The sequence below is a fragment of the Enhydra lutris genome, unplaced genomic scaffold (genome assembly GCF_002288905.1).
Source record: "Enhydra lutris kenyoni isolate GAN:26980312 unplaced genomic scaffold, ASM228890v2 scaffoldscaffold46, whole genome shotgun sequence".
NCBI classification, from domain to species: domain Eukaryota; kingdom Metazoa; phylum Chordata; class Mammalia; order Carnivora; family Mustelidae; genus Enhydra; species Enhydra lutris.
In genome coordinates this window covers 5,565,367-5,586,896 of record NW_019154130.1, presented here as the reverse complement: position 1 = coordinate 5,586,896, position 21,530 = coordinate 5,565,367, and the positions used below count along the sequence as shown (strand labels likewise).

General features: G+C 44.6%; 1 protein-coding gene across 6 annotated transcripts in view; it reads right to left on the bottom strand.

Annotated features, from left to right (window-relative positions):
* The window catches only part of LOC111156336 (CAP-Gly domain containing linker protein 1), a 123,051-nt gene extending 102,836 nt beyond the window's left edge, over positions 1-20,215 (bottom strand). For 5 of the 6 annotated variants that reach the window (XM_022517101.1, XM_022517099.1, XM_022517100.1 and 2 more), the window contains exon 1: positions 20,189-20,215. The gene's annotated coding sequence lies outside the window, so the exon portion shown is untranslated. The remainder of the gene's footprint in view (positions 1-20,188) is intronic. The other variant, XM_022517103.1, reaches the window with a different exon arrangement.
* Positions 20,216-21,530: the final 1,315 nt, after the last annotated feature.

The window sequence follows — 21,530 nt, the reverse complement described above, 5'->3', positions numbered from 1 at the left end:
GTCTGTAGAATCAGGCCAGGCCTCAGCTCATATCTGCCAAAAGGTGCACAAACAATTTGAGCAACCCTGCCTATGAGGTCATGATGATGACATCACAAAGAAGAATTCTGATGTGGGTCTGCCTCTAAGACACAACCTCAACCTCACCACTTTAAAGAAAAACCAGGGGTCCCTGGGTACCTCAGTTGGTTGAGCATCTGACTCTTGATCTGAGCTCAGGTCCTGACCTCAGGATCATGAGTTCAAGCCTTGGGCTTGCACTGGGCTCCACCCTGGGCATGGAGCTTACTTAAAAACAACAACAACAAAAAACCCAGATGGTTCTACATCCCTGAAACTGGAACTGATGACTCAAGAAATGCACCTTATCCCAAAGTGTTCTCCCATCTGAGACAAGCAGCATCTTTCTGGAGTGCCAACCAGAACAAGCAATGCAGGTAAGCAGAGAAAAGCACATCCACCCTAAGTTCTCACCTCACCACCAGAAACATATTTTTATGTATTTCAAGCTGGCAAGTTTTAATTCTGGCTCAGTTTCAAACACCTTTTCTTAGTATTCTCTCCTGAAAATTAAACAGTATTTAAGAATTCTGAAAACTGGGACGCCTGGGTGGCTCAGTTGGTTAAGCGGCTGCCTTCGGCTCAGGTCATGATCCCAGCGTCCTGGGATTGAGTCCCACATCGGGCTCCTTGCTCAGCGGGGAGCCTGCTTCTCCCTCTGCCTCTGCCTGCCACTCTGTCTGCCTGTGCTCATGCTCTCTCTCTCTCTAACAAATAAATTAAAAAAAAAAAAAAAAAAGAATTCTGAAAACTGAGTAGGAAGTGAATCATGAACTTAAAATGTTATCTCTGCCTTGACAATCTAACTTTGCCAGCTCCAATATTTATTCTATTTACTAAGAGGAGTGAGGATTAAGATGGGTAACCTACAAGTTAATTTTGGAAAATACCCAGGGGTGCCTGGTGGCTCGGTGAGTTAAAGCCTCTGCCTTCTTCTCAGGTCATGATCCCAAGGTCATAGGATGGAGCCCAACATCGGGCTCTCTGCTCAGCGGAGAGCCTGTTTCCCCCACCACCACCCTGCTTGCCTGCCTCTCTGCCTACTTGTGATCTCTGCCTGTCAAACAAATAAAATCTTTAATAAATAAAAAAAAAAAAGAAAATGCCAAAAGCATAAAGCCTAATCACAGCTCTGCAACTGTGTATTTTTGCTAAGAAAGGGCAAAATTTCCAGACTACTGGTAACTGTTGTATCTTCCCCCTCTTAGAAGTTTTGGAGTTCATGGGCCATGCACAAAATAAGATTTATGAAAATTTACTGTTATTTCTAAGCAGTTAAAAATGCTTGAGTTGAAAGGAAATGTTACAAAGGAGTACTAATAATTATCTCCAGGTGATGGGATTAGTGGTGGTTTTTAGATCTTGTGTTTTCTTGAGTTTGTTAAGTTTAATTTAATGAACTGATAGCATTTCTTAAGCAGGAAGAAAAAATATTTTTAAGACATAGTAAAATGGCTTCAACCACAAAGAAAACACTCTACTGTGCTGCTTTCCACACAGGAACATAAATACAGCACATACGGGCAGCGCGACAAGTGGATATGCACACAGAGTAGCCAGACGTTCACCAAGCTGATTTCTTGGTCTTCTTGGAGTCCCAGACCACATTTCCCAAGGCCCTTTGCAGCTCAGTGTGGTCACGTGACTGAGTCAAAGCCAATGGGATGCGAGGTGTAGGGGGCGGGGTGTCCCCCTACTAGTGGGAGAGGGGGCGGGGTGGTGGGCCGCGCCCAGGCCCAGCCCCTAAGATCTTCCTTGTGTGGTCCGGCATCCCAGCCCTTCCGCTAGTGGGCTGGAGACCAACTGGGCAACCGCAGAAGCATGGCTTGAGGACGGTGGTGTACAACTAGGAAGAAGCCAGGTTCCCTGAATCCCTTCTTTCCCGTCCCCCATCAGAAAACCCACCCTGGACTTTTCCATACATAACTGAAAATAAATTTATACCTGTTTAAGTCACCAAAATCGGTGGGGTCTGTTAGCTAGCTCTTCTTACCTAATACGGTGACAAAGATAAAAAACTTCACTTAAGGGCGCGGGGAGGGCTCAGTCGATAGAGCATGCAACTCTTGATCTCTGGGTAGTGAGTTCAAGCCCAACGATGGGGGTAGAGATTTTTTTTTTTTTTTAAGATTTTATTTATTTTTTTATTTGACAGAGAAAGATCACAAGTAGGCAGAGAGGCAGGCAAAGAGAGAGGGGGAAGCAGGCTCCCCACTGAGCAGAGCCCGACTGGGAACTCGATCCCAGGATCCTGAGATCATGACCTGAGTGGAAGGCAGAGGCTTAAACCAGTGAGCCACCCAGGCACCTCTAGATATTACTTTAAAAATAAATAAATAAATAAAATCTTTTAAAAAGGGAAAACTTCACTTGGAGCTTTACAATCTCCTCTATTAAGTCAACTGAAGAAACAATTCTTCTTTTTTTAAAAGATTATTTATTTATTTGAGAGAGAGAGAGGGAACATAAGCAGGGGGACTGAGAGAGGGAGAAGCAGGCTTCCCCCCCGAGCAGGGAGCCCAATGTGGGCCTTGATTCCAGAACCCTGGGATCATGACCTGAGCCCAAGGCAGATGCTTAACGACTGAGCCACCCAGATGCCCAACTGAAGAAATTCTTAAGACAAGCAGTTGAGATGAAAATATTTCATACGACAAAAAACATAATTACATGAATAATAAATAAACGTACTATATTTTCTTAAAAGTACTATATTTTCCTAGATGGTGCAATCAGTTGAATGTCCAACTCTTGGTTTCAGCTCAGGTCCTAATCTCACGGTGGTGATCTCAGGGTGGTGAGACCATGCCCCACGTAGGCTCCCTGCTCACCATGGAATCAGCTTGGGTTTCTCCCTCCCTCGACCCCCTACAAGCACACACATACTCACTCTCAAATAAATAAATCTTTTTTTTTAAAGGGCAAAAAGGCATTTTACTGTCAAGGGCAAAACAGGTATAAAAAAATACAAGTCTGATTACAGCACACTAAAACTTAGGTGAGCTAAGACCGATGAGTTGACAACTGTTCAGCTAGGTGATGGCGGTATTTTCTCTACTTCTGTGCACATCTGAAATTCTCCATAATGTAAAGTTTTTATTATAGGAATTATTTTAGTAAAATCTAAACCTCACCTTCTCCCTCATAACCTAAGAGAAGCTTAAGCAGTTTACAGAAACAAGAGATTCCTCCAAACAAGCAGTTCCCAAATAAACACAGTATAAATCATTCAAACAAAAAGAATAATATTCTTCATAACTCCTCTCTGATTTTTTTTTTAAGGTTTTGTTTACTCATTTTTGTTTTGTTATTTTCATTTACTATTATTTAAAGTTATGGCTTTAGGGGGCGCATGGGTGGCTCAGTGGGTTAAACCTCTGCCTTCAGCTCAGGTCATGATCTCAGGGTCCTGGGATCGAGTCCCGCATCGGGCCCTCTGCTGAGCGGGGAGCCTTCTTCCCCCTCTCTCTCTGCCTGCCTCTCTGCCTACTTGTGATCTCTCTCTGTGAGTCAAATTAAATCTCCAAGAAAAAAAAAAAAAAAAGTTATGGCTTTAGAAAAAAGTACGAAAAAAACTAACATTTCTAGACTAAAAAATGAACACCTGGATTCTGTCCCGGCTGGATGACCTTGAATTAGCCTTTAACTCCTTCCCAGACCTTGGTATCCTCAGTTATAACTAGAGGTTACTAAGTCAGATCCATTTCCAACTCCATCCTTTCGTGGTTTGACTGTTTTCGATTTCAAATCCAAACTCCCTAAGCAAGACGGCAAGGGTCCAGAGTGGAAGAAAAGCCACTGTGGCTCTAAGTTTGCCGCAGTAAGAGCACTCTGCCATGTGTGGAGAGAGACCTGTCTGATAAGATCAGGTCCCAGCAAGCTCAGCATCTCCTGGCACCCTCCAGCACAGCATGGCAGCTTCCCAGGCAAATCACATCCCCAGAGCTCGCCTAGTGCCCTCATGGTCCACTGTGTCCTATGAGCAAAACAAAAATCCTCCATTATTTACTCACTCTGGAAATTCTGTTGGGAGGCAAAGGAGAGTTCAAGAATCTGAGACTGCAATGAAGTTCATCTGCCAGGAGAGGGCGTTTGGCACTGAGCCCCGGGAAGACGGCCACATGCTGTGGTAGAGGGACAGCTGGAGACCCAGGTCTCAACTGTGCCCTGCGGGGGACGGCGAAAAAACCCGGCCCCAGACAGGTTAGAAGACTTACCTACAGACAGCCGCACTCTGAGACTTCTGAGCTCCCTTCTAATTCTAAAAGGATCAGAGTTCATGAACTTAATAACAGAAGGGAAGGTAAAGAAGTTCCGAGGGTAATGGAAAGTCTAGTTGGAGTGAGGTGTTTCTGAAGCTCATTTTCAAGTCCAGCTTTAGAGAAAAATTCAAAGGCTGTGCTCTAGTATCATATTCCGGAGTCTGGGAGGTTCATTCACAGCTTAATCCTGTCCCCTGGAGTCATGGTTATGTAAGTGTCTGATGTATGCTATGTCACTTGCTGTCCCCCACCCCCAACAGGGGAGATGCAGTGTAACCCGAGCTGGTCTGCTTCAGCCACTGAAAACACTTACACAACACTCTGGGAGCTTTCCAAACTGACTCATGTTTCCACTAAAGAAAGGCAAGTCATTCGATTTTATTCTCTCTTTCAGTTTCATTCACATTCGTATCTATGTACAGAAAGGCCTGGAGAAGACAAAACTGAATAGCATTTATGTATTTTCTTTCACTTTTAAGTAAAACAAAGAAGGTCAAGTATTCCAACTTCACCCAAGACCACCAAAAGCTAAGCGATAAGCTGACAGGCCTGCCTGGGGCCAATTTAACACATCTTTCCTGGCTGGGCTGAGCTTACATTCTTGGGATGGGAAGAGTGGTCACCTCCCGTGGATGGGATGTTCATACAGCAAAGCCCCTACTGCTCCGCACTGCACGTTCCATCCCGGACATTCTCTGAAAGAACACAGGCAGAGCATCCCCTCCTCACCGGGTCCTTCCTGGCGACTGTCCCTGCCTAGCTCATCCTTCTGGGCCCTCCACTAGCCACTGTGCAGTCTTCTATTAATGAACAAGGAATCACACTCCTGTCTTGTTTGCACAGCACGCGATGACTAAGTTCCTCATGGTCGGGGGTGAGATCTGTCTTTGCATCCAAAGGACCTAAGAAAGTATTTGGTACACAGTAAGAGTTCAAAAAAGTTCTAAACTGACTCAACATCAAAACAAGAACCCATAAAATGATGCAATACTGCAATTTTCAAACTAAAGCACCAAGTAACTCTATCTTACTATCTCCAAGCCATTAACAAAGATGACAGCAATACAGTTTCCCACCTGGGGGGTTCTTTTTAAAAGTAGGTCAATGATGCTATGGGCAAACTATTCAATTACTACCTCTAGTGAATGGTACGTAAGAGCTGTAAGTCTCAAGTTAGATCATTATCTCTGTTGACACCAGCATACTTTCTAGAACAGCACTGTCTGATGAAAATATGTTGTGAGACAAATCCAAAATTTTGGAATTACCTAGTAATTATGTTCAGAAAACTAAAAACAGTGAATAACATTTTATTTAACCGAATATATCCAAACTATTACTTCAAAATGTAATCAATATTAATTATTAACAGACTGGGGCACTTGGGTGGCTCAGTTAGTTGGGCATCTGCCTTGGGCTGGGATCATGATCCCAGGGTCCTGGGATCAAGTTCCACATCAGACTCCCTGTTCAGTGGGGAGCCTGCTTCTCCCTTTTCCCTCTGCCCTTCCCCCCTCTGCTTGTGCTCTTGCTCTCTCTCTGAAATAAATAAATAAATAAAATCTTTTTAAAAAAATTTAACAGGCTGTATCACATTCTTTTTTTCTACTAGGTCTTTGAAACCCATTGGGTATTTTATATTTACAGCACATTTACAGCAGATTTCAGCTAGGACTTACCACATTTCAAGTGCTCAACATATGTGGCTACTGTACTGGACAGTATAGGTCTAGAACACATGCTTAAAGTAGAATGTAAATGCAGTGGCCTTCCTCCTGGCATCAGTAATAAGTTACCAGTTGCCTTAAATCCCCCTGGGTGTACAACATTCATTCATCTCCAACTTCATTAAAACACACATGTGAGGAAAAGGAAAAATCCTGTAAAATCCTGAATATAAAACTGAATAATTTAATTGTTAAGATAAAAAAGGGGGTAAAGCATTTATAGTAAGAGGATCTTTAAAATATCTATTCGATTGGGGCGCCTAGGTGGCTCAGTCGGTTAAGCATCTGCCTTTGGCTCAGGTCTTAATCTCCAGGTCCTGGGATGGAGTGCCCCCCCAACCCCGCTCAGCAGAGAGCCTGCTTCTTCTCCCTCTCCTTGCCACTCTCCCTGCTTGTGTTCCCTCTCTCTCTAATAAATACATAAATAAAATATTTTTTAAAAATTTTAAAAATATCTATTTGAGCGATGCCTGGGTAGCTCAGTTGGGCATACAAATCTTGATTTTGGCTTAGTCATGATCTGAGGGTCTTGGGACTCCACTCAGCATGGAGCCTGCTTAAGATTCTCTCTCCCCCCTTCCTCTGCCCATCTCCCAGCTTGAGTGTGTGTGTGCATGCATACTCACTCTCTCTAAAAAACAAAAATTAAAATAAAGTATCTGTTTGACAGGGGATATATAATGTATAAAGATGACCTGCTTATAGCACAAAGCGCTGGCCAGTAAAGCTCAAAGCAAAGCACAGAGATTGAGTTACGGATGAAAATTTAATAAGCGTGTCTCAAGAATCACGAGAGGAACCGGAGAGTTAGTGACTGGCAGATGTAAGGCCAATATAGCAGGGGCCGCATCTCAAGTACAAAGAGGGGAATGAGAGCATTATTCTACTGCAGCAGCATCGTGCTTAGCTTTTGCTGCCTTTCTGATTGTAAGAAACCAAGGCAGAGTTGAGGATTGGAGAGATCAGAACATGTGAAAAGACAAGCTTGGGGACTGGAGGGAAAAACTGCAGGACAATAGAGACGCTAAGGGTTAACTGCAGGCAGTTATTCATTTCTTACTAATCCAATATTTTTGTCCCCCAAACTTTAGTAAATTGTCTTTGACTTTGAAGTCTAGTGGCTATAATTTAAAATTTAAGACCCAGGGAAGAAAAGGCACTGTCCCACATTTTAACTTTTGAGGAACTTGTCTTCTCATTGAAGACACAGAATACTGGTTGGGCATGGAGAGCATCTCCTCCAGAGTGGAGTATCTGTCAAGCACATGAGGGTCAGTTGGTATGAACTGATGATGAGTGACATGAAGCTGCCTAAGGCCAGCTGACATCCCAGAAGCTAGCCCCTTGAGCAGAGGGAAAACGTAGGAGAGGTCACCAAACACAGCTCTGGGCACAGGCCCCAGATCCATTGCTTCGAATCAGGGCCATAACAAGTGAGGTAAACCAGAGAGAAGAGCAAGGAAGAGTCCGGGGCCATTTGGTTTCAGCAGCAACTAAGTGATTGGTTTATAGGGTAACAGGATAAAGTCTTAAACCTGAGAGGTAAGTCTAGGAAGGCTGGTGCCTGTGACAACAAGGAAATTCCAAACTGCCCCTCCTCTGTTTCTTTATCCCACCATCTCCAGCAGAGGATTAAAAGACTCAGGAATACTGAAAAGATCAGCCAGGGGAAAAGGCCATGCAGCCCTGTCAGAAACAAACGTACACGAGAAGAGAACAATTTTCCAGTGGAAAGAAGAGAAAGAGAATCCATCTTCCTGAGGGCTGACTCTGTCTTTCCAAGGTATAAACCTAAAAGGGTGGACAATGTCTCAAATTTGTTCAGGAGGCCAGAGCATCTGAAAATAGTGGTGTTCTTAACAGAGTATCATGAAATACTGAGATACAGTATAACAAATGTTTAATATAGTGACGCCTGGGTGGCTCAGTCAGTTAAGTATCTGCCTACAGCACAGGTCATGATCCCAGGGTCCTGGGATTGAGCCCCACGTCAGGCTCCTTGCTCAACTGGGAGTCTGCTTCTCTCCCTCTTCCACTCCCCCTCCTCCTGCTTGTGCTCTGTCTGTCCCTCTCTCTCTCTCTCTCAAATAAAATCTTTTAAAAAAATGTTTAATATATAGTAGCATAAGCCTAAGACTGAGAACAAGCAAAATACACAATACATGACGTAACTTTTAAAACAAACCAGAGTCAAACAGCTTAAAAGTTAACACAAAAATTAAAAACAGGGGCACCTGGGTGGCTCAGTGGGTAGGAGCCTCTGCCTTCGGCTTGGGTCGTGGTCTCAGGGTCCTGGGATCGAGCCCCGCATCGGGCTCTCTGCTCAGCGGGGAGCCTGCTTCCCACCTCCCCCCCTGCCTGCTCTCTGCCTACTTGTGATCTCTGTCAAATAAACAAATAAAATCTTTTTAAAAAAAATTAAAAACAAAGTGCACACTTCTAGCAAGGATAGAGTACAAAAGATAAAAGATAAGTAAATAGTGTAGTCACTGTTTGCTTAAAAGGATCAATGTGAGGGGCACCTGGGTGGCTCAGTAACTTAAGTGTCTACCTTCAGCTCAGGTCAGGATCCCAGGGTCCTAGGATCAAGCCCCTTAAAAGGCCCTGCTCAGTTAAAGTCTGCATCTCCCTCTGCCCCTCCTCCTGCTTATGCTTGCTTGCTCTCTCTCTAATAAATAAATTAAAAATCTTAAAAAAAAAAAAAAAAAGAATCGATGTGAAAAGTACATTTAGACACTAAAGGACACAAGCCAGGAAGGATCAGGAGATTAACTGACTCCTTAATTCAAATGGTGCCACATTTGAATTGTTGTACTTCCAAATTCTAAGGTAGGGGCCTTACAAAGCAATTCATAAAATCAGTCTACCAACCTTACGTGTCAGTTTGAGAGTATCATATAATAAGTTATTGATGGTAAACAGAAAATTTTACATCTATCAAAGTCAGAAGTAGAATTTTAAGTGAAGACTCAGTACAGGATGTATGTTGAATGAAGTCAGAATAGGGTATCAACAGACAGACATGACCAATTCAAAAATTATTCTGTGCTTGAAAATCGTGTTTTTAAGACTCAGTGTATGACATAGTACAGAATACAAATTGTACCCAGAATTTCAAAGCCTGTAACAGTTTTAAAAAGGAGAAGGAGGGGGACCGAAATCCAACCAAGCCAGAGAGATCTGGAGCATTAGGCAATCTTTCTAGAAGATGAAACTCTATGTCATGATGCAACCGCCTGCAATTATGAATGTCTTTGTACAGCTAAGTTTGAGTGGAGATTTTATGTTCCTGTTACTTAAACAGAAAATATGCAGCCTCCCAAGTTCCTCCATCTGCAAAAAAAAAAATTTGTAAAAAGGGAACATGGAAAGCTGAATAATTTGAGCTATTTTGCTCATTTACACAAATTTCTGCAAAATTCCTGTGACTCTCTAATACCACCAGCTTGGAGAAAGATCTTAAAAAGGACAGAAATTACTAGGCCTGGTTAGTGTCTCCCAGAAGAACTTACTTAATAGGTCGACAGCAGTCAATTATACTAACGTGTCAAAAGGCACAAATGTGCTTAATATAGCATCATAAAATTTCAGACTCAGAAGAGACCTTAGCAATCTAGTTCAACTTCCTCATTTTACTACTGAGGAAATGGACTCTAAAAAGTGAAATCACTTGTTAAGGTCCAAGTTACTTAAGAGTCTAAGACATAAAACCTCAATCTCCAGAGTAAAAACTCCTGACCCTAAAGAGTGCTGATGAACAGAAGTTTCTAAGCTGTTGTATACAGCAGGGAGAGGAGTCAATCCCCAGGCAGGTTAAAATTGGTGTCCCTTTCCAGTCTTCACAAAAGAATGAAAGCATACTGTCTCTTCCCCTTCAACAGTCAGACCCTGCCCATATTAAAAGCAAACACACACCAGCTGTTTGTTCTGAACAAGAAAAAGGCACAAAGATAACTCACAAAACAATTACTTGTTTTTTTTTCCTCTTTATAAAATCCCTCTTGTTTTTACTCTGCAAATAAGCAAATTTAATATGTCCTATATAGATTTTCAGATCCAAAGGGGGGCAGAAATCACATTTCTGTCTTCACAGTACTGAAGGACACCTGACTATTCCAAGAGAAGGTACCGCTCTACTCGTTTTCCGTACAAGTCCCTGAGATGCTTTTCTGTATAAGCACCCTAGATACTATCAACAGAGATTAGGAAATAGTTTCATTTGGAACTTAATACCCAGCTTCATTGTTGGTTATTTTTTCCCTGCTTAGGTAATCTTCCATACAGACACACAGCAGGTCCTATCAGACCACCTTTGGGGTGCCTGGCTGGCTCAGTCCATAGGGGCACGTGACTCTTGATCTCCAGATTGTGGGTTCAAGTCACACGCTGGGTGTAGACATTAGTTAAAACCATACAAAGAAAAGAAAAGAAAAGAAAAGAAAAACTTCACCTTTAATTAAACTCTGGGAAATAAAACTGACAAACATACAAAGGGCCTGAAATTTGGCAAGGCACGAGTTCTGACATGAGGAGCAGGAGATGCCTCTCCCTGAATGTTTAACTCCTCATAAATTATAACTTCTTCAGTGACAACTGTTCATTAAAAACGTGCCCTTTAATAATGGTAAGGCACTCCTACTCAAACTAACTCAAAAACATGGCCAGGAAGACAGGTTTTAATTTCCTATACGGGTAGAAGTGGGTTTTTCCCCATTCTGACTCAAATGAAAGAAGAAAACTGAGCTGACACCTAACTTCCTTACCAACAGGCAGCCAGGAAGACACCGGGGACTACATGAAAGGGAAAGAAGTATTCTAACATTTACTGAGTTTTCCACACATTAATTCATTTAATCTGCACTGCAACTACATGAAGTAGCTATAATCCCCAATTTACAGATGAGAACACTGAGCTCCAAAATGTTAAGTGGTTGGCAGGAGGTCTTCATAAAGTAACAGAGCCAGGATCTGCTGCGAGGCAAAGGACTGACTTCCATACAAGCCCGGCGTTCCGCAAGGGCAGAGGTGTGCCTCTTTTACTCAACTCCGTATCTCCAACATCTAGGCTAGTTCCCTACAATAGGTACTCAATAAATGCCTGACAGATACATGAGATAAAAGATAATTGGTGAACTCAGCAACAACAAAAACTCAACTTAAAACTGGCTAAAGGACTAGAATACCCAATTACTTCAAAGATACACAAATGGCCAACAGGCACATTGAAAAGATGTTCAACGTCACAAATCTTTAGAGAAATGCAAATCAGAATCACAGGGTGATACCACCTCACACCCATTATGATGACTACTACCAAAAATTGGGAAATTAAAGGGTTGGCGAGGACGTGGAGAAGCTGGAACCCTTCTCACTGCTGCTGGGAACGCACGATGGTGCAGGTGCTGTGGAAACAGAATGGCGGTGTCTCAAAAAGATAAAAAGAATTCATATGACCCAACAATTCCACTGCTGGGTACAGATCCTAAAGAACCGAAAGCGAGGTCTCAGAGCAGTATTTATATGCCCACATTCACAGCATTACTCATAGTATCTAAAACACACAAGCACCCTGAGTACCCATGGGCAGATGAGAGGACAGGCAGAAGAACATGGTCTACACATATCATGGAATAGGATTCGGCCTTCAAATGGAAACAAACTCTGACCCCTGCTACAACATGGATGAACCCCGAGGGCAGCATGCAGAGTGAAGTAAGTCACTCACAAAAAGACAAGTACTGTGTGATTCCACTTATATGCGGTCATCAAAGTCACAGAGACAGAGGGCAGAATGGTGGTTGCCAGGGGCAGGGAGAGGGGGAATGGACATCTAGTGTTTAATGGATACAGAGTTTCACTTTTGCAAGATGAAGAAAGTTCTGGAAACAGATGGTGGCGGTAGCTGCACGACAGGAAGGTAATGTCACTGAACCGTAAACTTTAAAATGGTTACAATGGTAAATTTTACATGTATTTTACCACAATAAAAATAACTGGAAAAGAAGACAGTCGGTATTCTTTTGTATACTTTTATGCTAGACACTAACATACTAGTGTTTTGCACACTGTTTTTACATTTAATATTTGGGAGGTCGAAATAAAAGATAATTGGTATAGTCTCCAAAGAGGCTAGACAAATGCCCAATGAGCACATGAAAAGGAGTTCAACATCACTAGTCACGAGGCAAATGCAAATCAAAATGACAGTGAGATGTCATACGGCACTTCACCCTCACTAGGATGACTGCAATAAAATAAATAAAATAAACCAGAATGAGCTGGCAAAGATGTGGGAAAAATGGAACCTCGCTCGCTGCTGATGGCACAATCACTTTAGAAAACAGCTGTGTGGTTCCTCAAAAGGTAGAGCACCCACATGAACCAGCAATTCCACTCCTAGCTATACATCCAAGATGAATGATAACATAAGTCCACTCACAAATGCAAATGCTCAAAATAGCGTTATTCCTAATAGGCAAAAAGTGAAACAACCCAAATGTCCATCAGCTGATGAACAACAAGAAGGTGGTATATCCAAGCAATGGAAAACGAGTTAGCCTAAAAAGGATGGAGAACTGACACATGCTCCAACATAGATAAACTGAAAACGTTTTGCTAAGTGAAGTCAGTCAATCATACTGTATGATTCCATTTATGTGAAATGTCTAGAACGGGCAAGTCTGTAGAGACAGACTGCAGGGCTGGGAATACAGGGTTTCTTCCTGGTATGAAGAAAAGATACTAAAACTGATGGTGGTGACAGTGGCCCAGCTTTGCGGGAACAAGACCGTTTATCCAGCAGTTTTTCCTGTTTACCACCTACGAGCCGCTATTTTTGACCAAACAACAGAAAAAGGACTTGCAGAAAACTCAGTGATTACTGCTGGAGACAAGTAGGATGAACTCCTCATCAGGGCAGGGAAGCTGCTCCTTGATGTAAAGCACACTTCAGTTTTACTTCCTGTTACTTGCCCTCAAATACAGAGCAGCAGACTATCTGCTACTGCCTCAACGCGCTACTTTTATGCCTCATTATCTTTGCTCAGTCTGGTCTCAATGTCTTACCTAAACCATCCCTGCCTCAAAACCCCAGATTTCCATCAATAGCAAACACAAGTGCTGATTCCTACGTGGGAATCCTTCCTGGACTCCCTCCCAGACACACAGCCAACTCTAAGAAGTGATGACCATCCAGGTCCCACCTTAGGCCCCCCCATACTCACTGCTGCTGTCTCACTCGTGAGACACAGAGCTCCCTGTACCTAGGAGAGTCTTGCGAACACAACAGATGTTTGATAAACTGGCATTTCTGGAGGTTTCTCCCCAAACACACAGGACACTTTCTATTGGTCATATTCACCTGAAAAGCTTTTCTAGAAACCTAACCACGCACAAAACAATCACAGGGAACCAGTGATACAGAACTCGCCTTTCCTTTGTCTTCATGTTCCCTGGCCAGCTTGGCATCTGAAAGCCTGGACTCCCTCCGCCATACGGCTACCACCTAACAATTGGTTCAACAAAGCCGAATTCCTTCCATTAGTACAGCAACCACACAGTATGGACAGGACAGGTGTCACCCCACTTTACAGAGCAACAACCAGAGAGGGGTTAAGCAATTTGCTCAAGCTGAGGCTGAAGCAAATCCAGGACCTCAAACTTCTTAACTGTAGCTCTGATTTCTCATGCTGGGTTGCTAAGAGTATTACCAGTGAAAATTTTACACTTTTAATTAATTAAAAATAGTAATACAAATTCAGGTGGAAGGACATACTCTAAAACACTGAAATGATTTTCTCTGGGCAGTGGGATTAAGGGTAACTTGCTTTTTTCTGTGTTTTGTATGTGTTTGTTTTACTTTTTTTTTTAAAGATTTTATTTATTTATTTGTCAGAGAGAGAGAGAGAGAGAGAGGGAGAGCGAGACAGCACAGGCAGGCATAATGGCAGGCAGAGGCAGAGGGAGAAGCAGGCTCCCCACCAAGCAAAGAGCCCGATGTGGGACTCGATCCCAGGACTCTGGGATCATGACCCGAGCCGAAGGCAGCCGCCCAACCAACTGAGCCACCCAGGCGTCTCTGTATGTGTTTGTTTTATACATTATGCGTTGAACCCACATATTATAAGACAACTAATATATATTATTAAAACATAAGGACTGGGGCACCTGGTGGCTCAGTCGGTTAAGTATCTGCCTTCAGCTCAGGTTGTGATCCTGGGGTCCTAGGATCAAGGCCCACATTGGGCTCCCTGCTGAGCGGGAGGCCTGCTTCTCCCTCTCCTACTCCCCCTGCTTGTGTTCCCTCTCTCTCTGTGTCTCTCTGTTAAATAAATAAATAAAATCTTTTTGTAAAAATAAAATAAAATCTAGATTTGAGGGGCGCCTGGGTAGCTCAGTCACTTAAGTGTCTGCCTTTGGCTCAGGTCATGGTCCCAGGGTTCTGGGATGGAGCCCCGCATCAGTCTCCTTGCTCCTCGGGAAGCCTGCTTCTCCCTCTCCCTGATGCTCCCCCTGCTTGTACTCTCTGTCAAATGAATAAATAAAATCTTTAAAAAAATAAAATAAGATCTAAGTTTGACTCTGCAACCAGATTCTCAATATAGCAACCTAAATAAGCCATATATGCCTTACAACAGAAATCAGCAATATGGTTTCAAGATATACAGTTTTTTCTAGTCATCCATGTGTGAAAGAAACTTAATAATAATAGTTTTCTTTCACTTACGCCATAAAAAAGAAAAAATTACCATGCCTATAAAGCTTATTTATTCCATAGTCCGGAAAAGAAAAGTCTAATAGGATCCTTCCTGCCTTAAGGTATTTGAACATAATGTCTCCAATAAGATATCATTCTTAGGAGTAAATCAGTTAAAGAGATAAGGCAGGAGGTCAAAAGATTTGTTTACAAGATTTTAAGGAAAATATCCCTAATATCTCTTATCTTTCCTGAGGAGAGAGGGGGAGAAAATATGCCAAATATTTTAATGCACTACACGACTAGGATCTATAGGATCTGAGAAAAAAATCTCATTATGGTTGCCATCCCTTTATACATCAAACCCAAGTTTCAGGTGATTTGTACATCTGGAACATCTGGATCTTCAGGCCTTTAACTTCAGAGAAGATACAGTAAATCAAGGACTCGGCAATTTTAAGTGTGAAAAATGGGCAGAGTTTAAACTGGGATCTAATCCAAGCTACACTTAGACGTAAGTAAGCAAAGGTGAATACCAATATCAAACTACTTGATTTGAGTCGCAAGTATATTAGACCTTATGCTTATGTAAAACATTAGGGCAGGAAAACGTCTGTACTCTCATTAGGATCCCTGTGAAGAGTTAGAAGAGAATACATTTCCCCAGAAAAAGAGATACCAAAGAGAGTTCCCAGTAGGGATTCTGTAATAGGACTAGTTCCTCTTTTCAAAGATTTCACAAAGAATAGTTTTAAGATTTTTGTTGCTGAACCACTTAAGAAAGATAATTAAAAACCAGACCCACCCATTGAGTTAGTGCTAGTGGAATCTGTCCTTCTGGAAGTGCCAGATGGAGATTTAAAAAAAAAAAATCTCTTCACTAATGGTGGCCAAGATTCCTTGGCACTGGGTGCCAGGACCAGTATATTAACCCAGAATTCCTAGCCAAATCCAAGGTTGGTTAATTACTATCTGCCAACCTTAAAAAAAAAAAAAAAAAAAAAGGCACCTTCTCTGTTCCCGACTGAAATCTAAAGAGGTCGCTCTTACTTGAAATTCTTGTGTAGTACCATCAGTCAATCTGTTTTCCCTTAAAAGAGCATTGTAACTGAAATGCTGATTTAAAGCATATGGATTCTCTGAGTCCCATGTACATGGGAAACATACACTACATATATTAAAAATATATAAGATGCTGTAATAGTTTAAAGCCTCCCGAAACAGTAATCTAAAAAATTCACATCCAGGGCAATACTGACAATGCTTTCCAATTAAGACTGAAGAGACTTACATGAAGGTTTATATTAAACAGAGATTTTTGAACCATGAAACTTTTAAGACTAAAAAGGAAGGTTTTGCTGCCAGGAGCACAATTCCAGGAAAAAGCTATATATGCAAATGTCAGTTACAAGGCCTCCCAGGGTTGAGCAAAGATCCTGCATACAAATAGCAAAGCATACACTCTGTAGCAATTGTGAACATCAAGTACCTTTTTTGGTACTAAGGTGCCATTGCCAATATATCCTGCACACTGCTTGAAATACCATAAAGCAGGGTTCAATTTCTAGCCCTGTATTCACTAGCCATGTGGCCTTTTAGGCAAGTTGGTAAAATTCTTTGAGCCTCATATGCTCCCACATATTTAACTTCTTCTTCTTCAACAAAATCAATAACATTATCTGTATCTTTCACTATTTTAAAATATGTTAATAGATACATATTTTAAGGACTACAAATTATATGGCCTTAAATCATCCGTCCCCTCCCAAACTCCCACCCCAGGACCTTTGTACTTGCTGTTCCGTCTTCCTACTGTGCCCTTCCCTCAGGGATCTACATTCCCTCACTTCCTCTCGCTCTTAACTGAAGTCACATTCTCCTCAAGGTCTCCTCTTGCCACCCTATCGAAAATTTCAATGACTTTAACTCTTGTCCCCAAAACTACATTTTTCCCCTTCCCTGACTTATTTTTTTTCATACCATGTAACACTGTACAACATACAATATTTTTAATCGAAATGGTTATTGTATTCCTCCCCTACTTGAAGGGGGCTCTAGGAGAACAAAGATCTCAGTTTTATTCATTGCTATACCATCAGCACCCAGAACAGCACCTGGCACAGAGCCATGCTCAATAAATATCTGTTGTGTGAATACCAAATGAGACTTAATACAGCCCACAGATAGGTACCCCACAGCCCCACCTGCTGCCTTTGGGGAGAATATCACAACACTTAAAAACTAAAGAACTTTAAAAAAAAAATAAAAAATAAAAAATAAAGAACTATCAGCTTGTTGGGACTGACCAACAACATTGTCCACTCTTAACATATGAAAAAACACTGGCCCTCACACCTCATTTGTACAAGAAAGAGAATTAAGAAGCTGATAATTGGGATAAAGTAGAAAGTTATATGGGGTTAAAAAGTCTCACTTTGGTTAATACTGAACAAAATTTCCTTTTAATGTTAATATTAAGCCATCTCAGGATGCCTGGGTGGCTCAGTCGGTTAAGCGTCTGCCTTCGGCTCAGGTCATGATCCTCAGGGTCCTGGGATTGAGCCCCACACTGGGCTCCCTGCTCAGCGGGGAGCCTGCTTCTCCCTCTCCCTCTGCTCTTCCCCCTGCTTCTATTCTCTCTCTCTGTCCATCTCCATGTAAATTTGCTCCCTACCCTCTGCTTTTTTCTTTAGGTTTGACCTCTCTAAAGCCAATCTTTTTTTTTCTTTTTAAAGGTTTTTATTTATTTATTTGAGAGAGGGCACACAACCAGGCAGCGGGGCAGAGGAAGAGGGAGAACCAGGCTCCCCACTGAGCAGGGAGCCCAATGTGGGACTCGATCCCAGCACCCTGGGATCGTGACCTGAGCTGAAATGAGAGGCTTAACCCACTGAGCCACCCAGGCGCCCTCTAAAGCCAATCTTAAAACATACTGACCTCATATTTGCAATTTTACCAAACACAGTATTCTCCAGAAACCTGCAGAGGGTGCTATAAAGTGAAATCAAAGCCTAGCTGGCTTGGTTGCTGGAGCATGCAGCTCTTGATCTCCTGGTTATGGGTTCGAGCCCCAACTGATGTAAAGATTAAAAAAATTTTTTTTCTTTAACTTTTAAAAATCTTAAAATAAAGTGAAAGGTCCTTACCATATACATTCCCAGAATGAAATACACATATATTAAATGTGTGTGTGTGTTGTGCGGCCATATAAGGCCAGAAATATATCTGTAAATAATAATCAGGAACACCGGGTGTGTTGAAGTGAAAACTTCAAAGATGCCTACCTTTGTATGGAGTACAAGAGGGCCAGTTCATTGCTTATTAATCATCGATTGGGCTTAGAAGCCCAAGAGAGACAGTATTTAAAAGCAAGGGCCAAACATTATTAAGTTCACATGTATTAATGTGTATGAGTGACATGGGATGCAAAAGACTCAATGTTAGACACTGGGTAAAAAAAAAATTTGAGGGTGCCTGGGTGGCTCATTGGGTTGAGCCTCTGCCTTCGCTCGGGTCATGATCCCTGGGTCCTGGGATCGAGTCCCACATTGGGCTCTCTGCTCAGCGGGGGGCCTGCTTCTCTCCCTACTTGTGACCTCTCTCTCTCTGTCAGGTGAATAAATAAAATCTTTTTTAAAAAAATTAATACAAGTAAGAAGGGCACCAAATTTGAAACTCCTAAACAACAGAAACCAGATCGGCTTAGCCATTCTTGAAAAGGTAGGGAAGGGTACGATCTTTATCTTCAGACAATATGTACAAGAGATCCCACCCAGTTTCAATTTTATTTTTACTCCTTCGAATGAGGAAGCCTAAGATGTACTCTTTCTGTGAATGTCAAAAACCCAGTACCAGCCTTGTTCTAGCAATCGTCTACTTCCTTTGGTATCATAAAGCCCAGCCTTGCTCCTTGCCAGGAATTCACTATACTAATCTCATAACTAAGCACCTGGAGTCAATACCTGAGCTCAAATCCTGATACCACCACTTATTAGCTATATGACCCTGGGCAAGGTACTTGACCTTTCCATGCCTCCTGTGTAAAATGGGGATAATGACAGCACCTTCCTTGGGTGAAGCTGATTAATGAGATAAAACATAAAAGACTTGCCCAAAGCCTGACCAAAGGAAGCCCTCACTAAAGGTTAATTGTTATTATTTCCAGAGGAAAAAACTGCCCCAAGGCTGAGGAGCAACATAACAGGATCCTTGTAAAAGGTTATCATTAAACCCCAAAGCCAAACACATTTGTTCTCCTGATTTGTGGATACCACAGGTTATAGTAATAATAATAAAACAGTAACACCAACCAGAATCATAAACCCAACAGCAGCAACACAAATTACTGAGCTCTTACTGGCCAGGCACTGTCTTAACCTAAAACAGGAAGAAAGCAAGGTCGCTTAAAAAAAATAAAAAATAAATAAAAAATCCAATTTTCTCTACCCTCCTTTTAAAATACGGTAACTGGTGACCAAGTTTTGCTAAAAACAGGTATGTAGAAGATTACAGACTTGACGTGGAATTTCTTCATCCCAAAGAGGTGGGGCTGTGAAGGGAGGAGGGGGTGGTGCTCGGTTTCTGCCAGATGGGAAAGCCACATGAAGTGGAGAAACAGCCGCGTTCAGGGTTTATCCCCAAATCAAAATCAGATTTTTGAACCACAGGACCTCCAAATTAGGGGAATCAGAAGGCTCTGCTTTTAAAATAACCTCTAAACAAGTGTCATCTGTCCTCTGAGCCAATCCCCTGCCGAGGGAGAAGGCTCGGGTTACGGGGCAGTGGTGTTATTTCAGAAATCCTTGTCACCTCTTGTCATCCACCCTCTCCGAGAATCACAGTCCCACCTTGGGGGAGAGGGACAAAAGCCACGGCCAGGCAGGCCGGAGGCCAGCGGGGCCAGCCCGCCGGCCGGCGCACGCACGGAGGCCAGGGCCAGGGTGCCCTCCATTCCGGATCGCGGGCACCGGGTGGCAGGGCCCGAGGAACGCTCCCGAGACCCGGCGGCAGCGCCCAGGGGCAACAGGTCCCGCCGGGGCTCGGCCTCTGCGGGGTCCCGGCAGCCCCCAGGGCCGAGGGGAGGGGAGCGGGGAGCCCGGGAGGGAGCGGCGCCTGGGGCGGCGCAGGGGCAAGGAGTCCAAGCTCCATCTTGAGGCGGACGGAGGAAGGGAAGGCCGGGCTCGGCGCTGACAGGGCCGGCCACTTTTCCGGCTCCGCGGTGGGGCACCCCAGGGACCCCCGGCCTCCAGGGCCACCCGCTCGGGACCCCCGGGGTCCCCTCGGAAGCGCCCCGCTCGAGGCACTCGGGGCCCTCCCGGACGCCGGGCTCGGCCCCCAACCCCCGGCCCCGAGCCCGGCGGACGGGAGCGGGCCCGGCCGGGAGCAAGGGGAAGGAGAGAAGGGCACCAGGGAAGGGGAGAGGGCCCGCGCCGCGCCCCGCTCACCGCCGCCTCGGTCGCCGCCAGTCGCCGCCACCTGCCCCACTGCAGCAGCAGCAGCAGCCGCGCGGCCGCCGCCTCCCGCCTCCCGGCTCGTCGGCTCGGGGCGGGGGAGAGCGTGACGCGCCGCCGCAGCCGCCGCCGCCGCCGCCGCGGGGCCGGGCGGGCGCGCGCCGCCAGGAGAAGACGCCGCCGGGCTCCTCCCCGCGCGCTCGACCTCCGCGCCCGCCCCGGCCGGGACGCCCGGCGCCTGAGCCCCGCGCCCCGAGCTCCGCGCCCACCCCGGGCCGCGGCCCGAGCCCAGGACCGCCGCCTCTTTGTCTGCACCCGCCGCTGCCTGGGAGCCGCGCTCTAGCCGCCCGGCGCGCCCGCCGTCCAGCCCTCGGATCCCACTGAGGACCGGGATGGGAGGGAGGTGTGGGGGAAGCCCCCAGCGGCCCGGACCGAGGGGCTTCTCCTCGTTTCGGTTAGTGGCGCATTTTCTGAAAGTGTCCCCAGAATTGGCGGGTCACACCCGAAAGCTCCATTCAGTGTCCTGACCACAGCCTGCTAGCGTGGGGCTGATTGACTTTTTCTTTCTCTTTTTCCTTTTTCCTTTTTGACCAGACCCGGGGTGACAAATCCTTGGATACCAGCTAGGAGGAGCTGCCCACAGCAGGTTAAGTTTAAGGAGCGTCGTCTCTGCCCTCCGCTCCCTCCGGGGAAAGACCCCCGGTGCGGAATCCCTGGGAAAACCTGGAAGGAGCCACCTACAGCGAGTAGTGAGGCTTGAGAAGGACCGTCTCTGTCTGCAGTCTCCTCTCCTCCGGGGAAAGACCGGGGCTTTAAAATCCCTTGAAATAAGCCCAGCACTTGCTCCATTAGTTTGAGAAAAGCCTCTTTTATTCGTCCCTGCCGCTTTGGACGAAAGCCCTGGTTAATGCCCCGTCCTCCCTCCCTGCCCGCGGGGATCTCCCTTAAAAGCTTTTGAAAGGGACTGGAGAGGAGGCAGCCGCAGCCTGCTCGGGGCTGCTGCCACAGAGGGCGGCCAGCATTTCACTCTCACCGACTATGGCAACCCCAGAAGCTTTGCAACTCCTGGGAGGAATTTGCAGCTGTCAGGGAAGCCCTGCGTTTTGCAGCGACTCCGAGGTGGATAAGGGGCCCCAGGGCTTCCTCGTCCTGCGGGGTAGAAAGGAATAATCGGGAGGGCGACCCCTTTGCTGACCTTTATTCGAAGCACTGTGCTGCTGGAAACAACAGGCTCGCACAGAGTATATATACAGGCAGGGAGTTACGTTGGAAATGCTCGAAGTTCGGACAAAGTAAATATCTGCTGGCCCCTATCCTCGATTCAAGTTTTAAATCA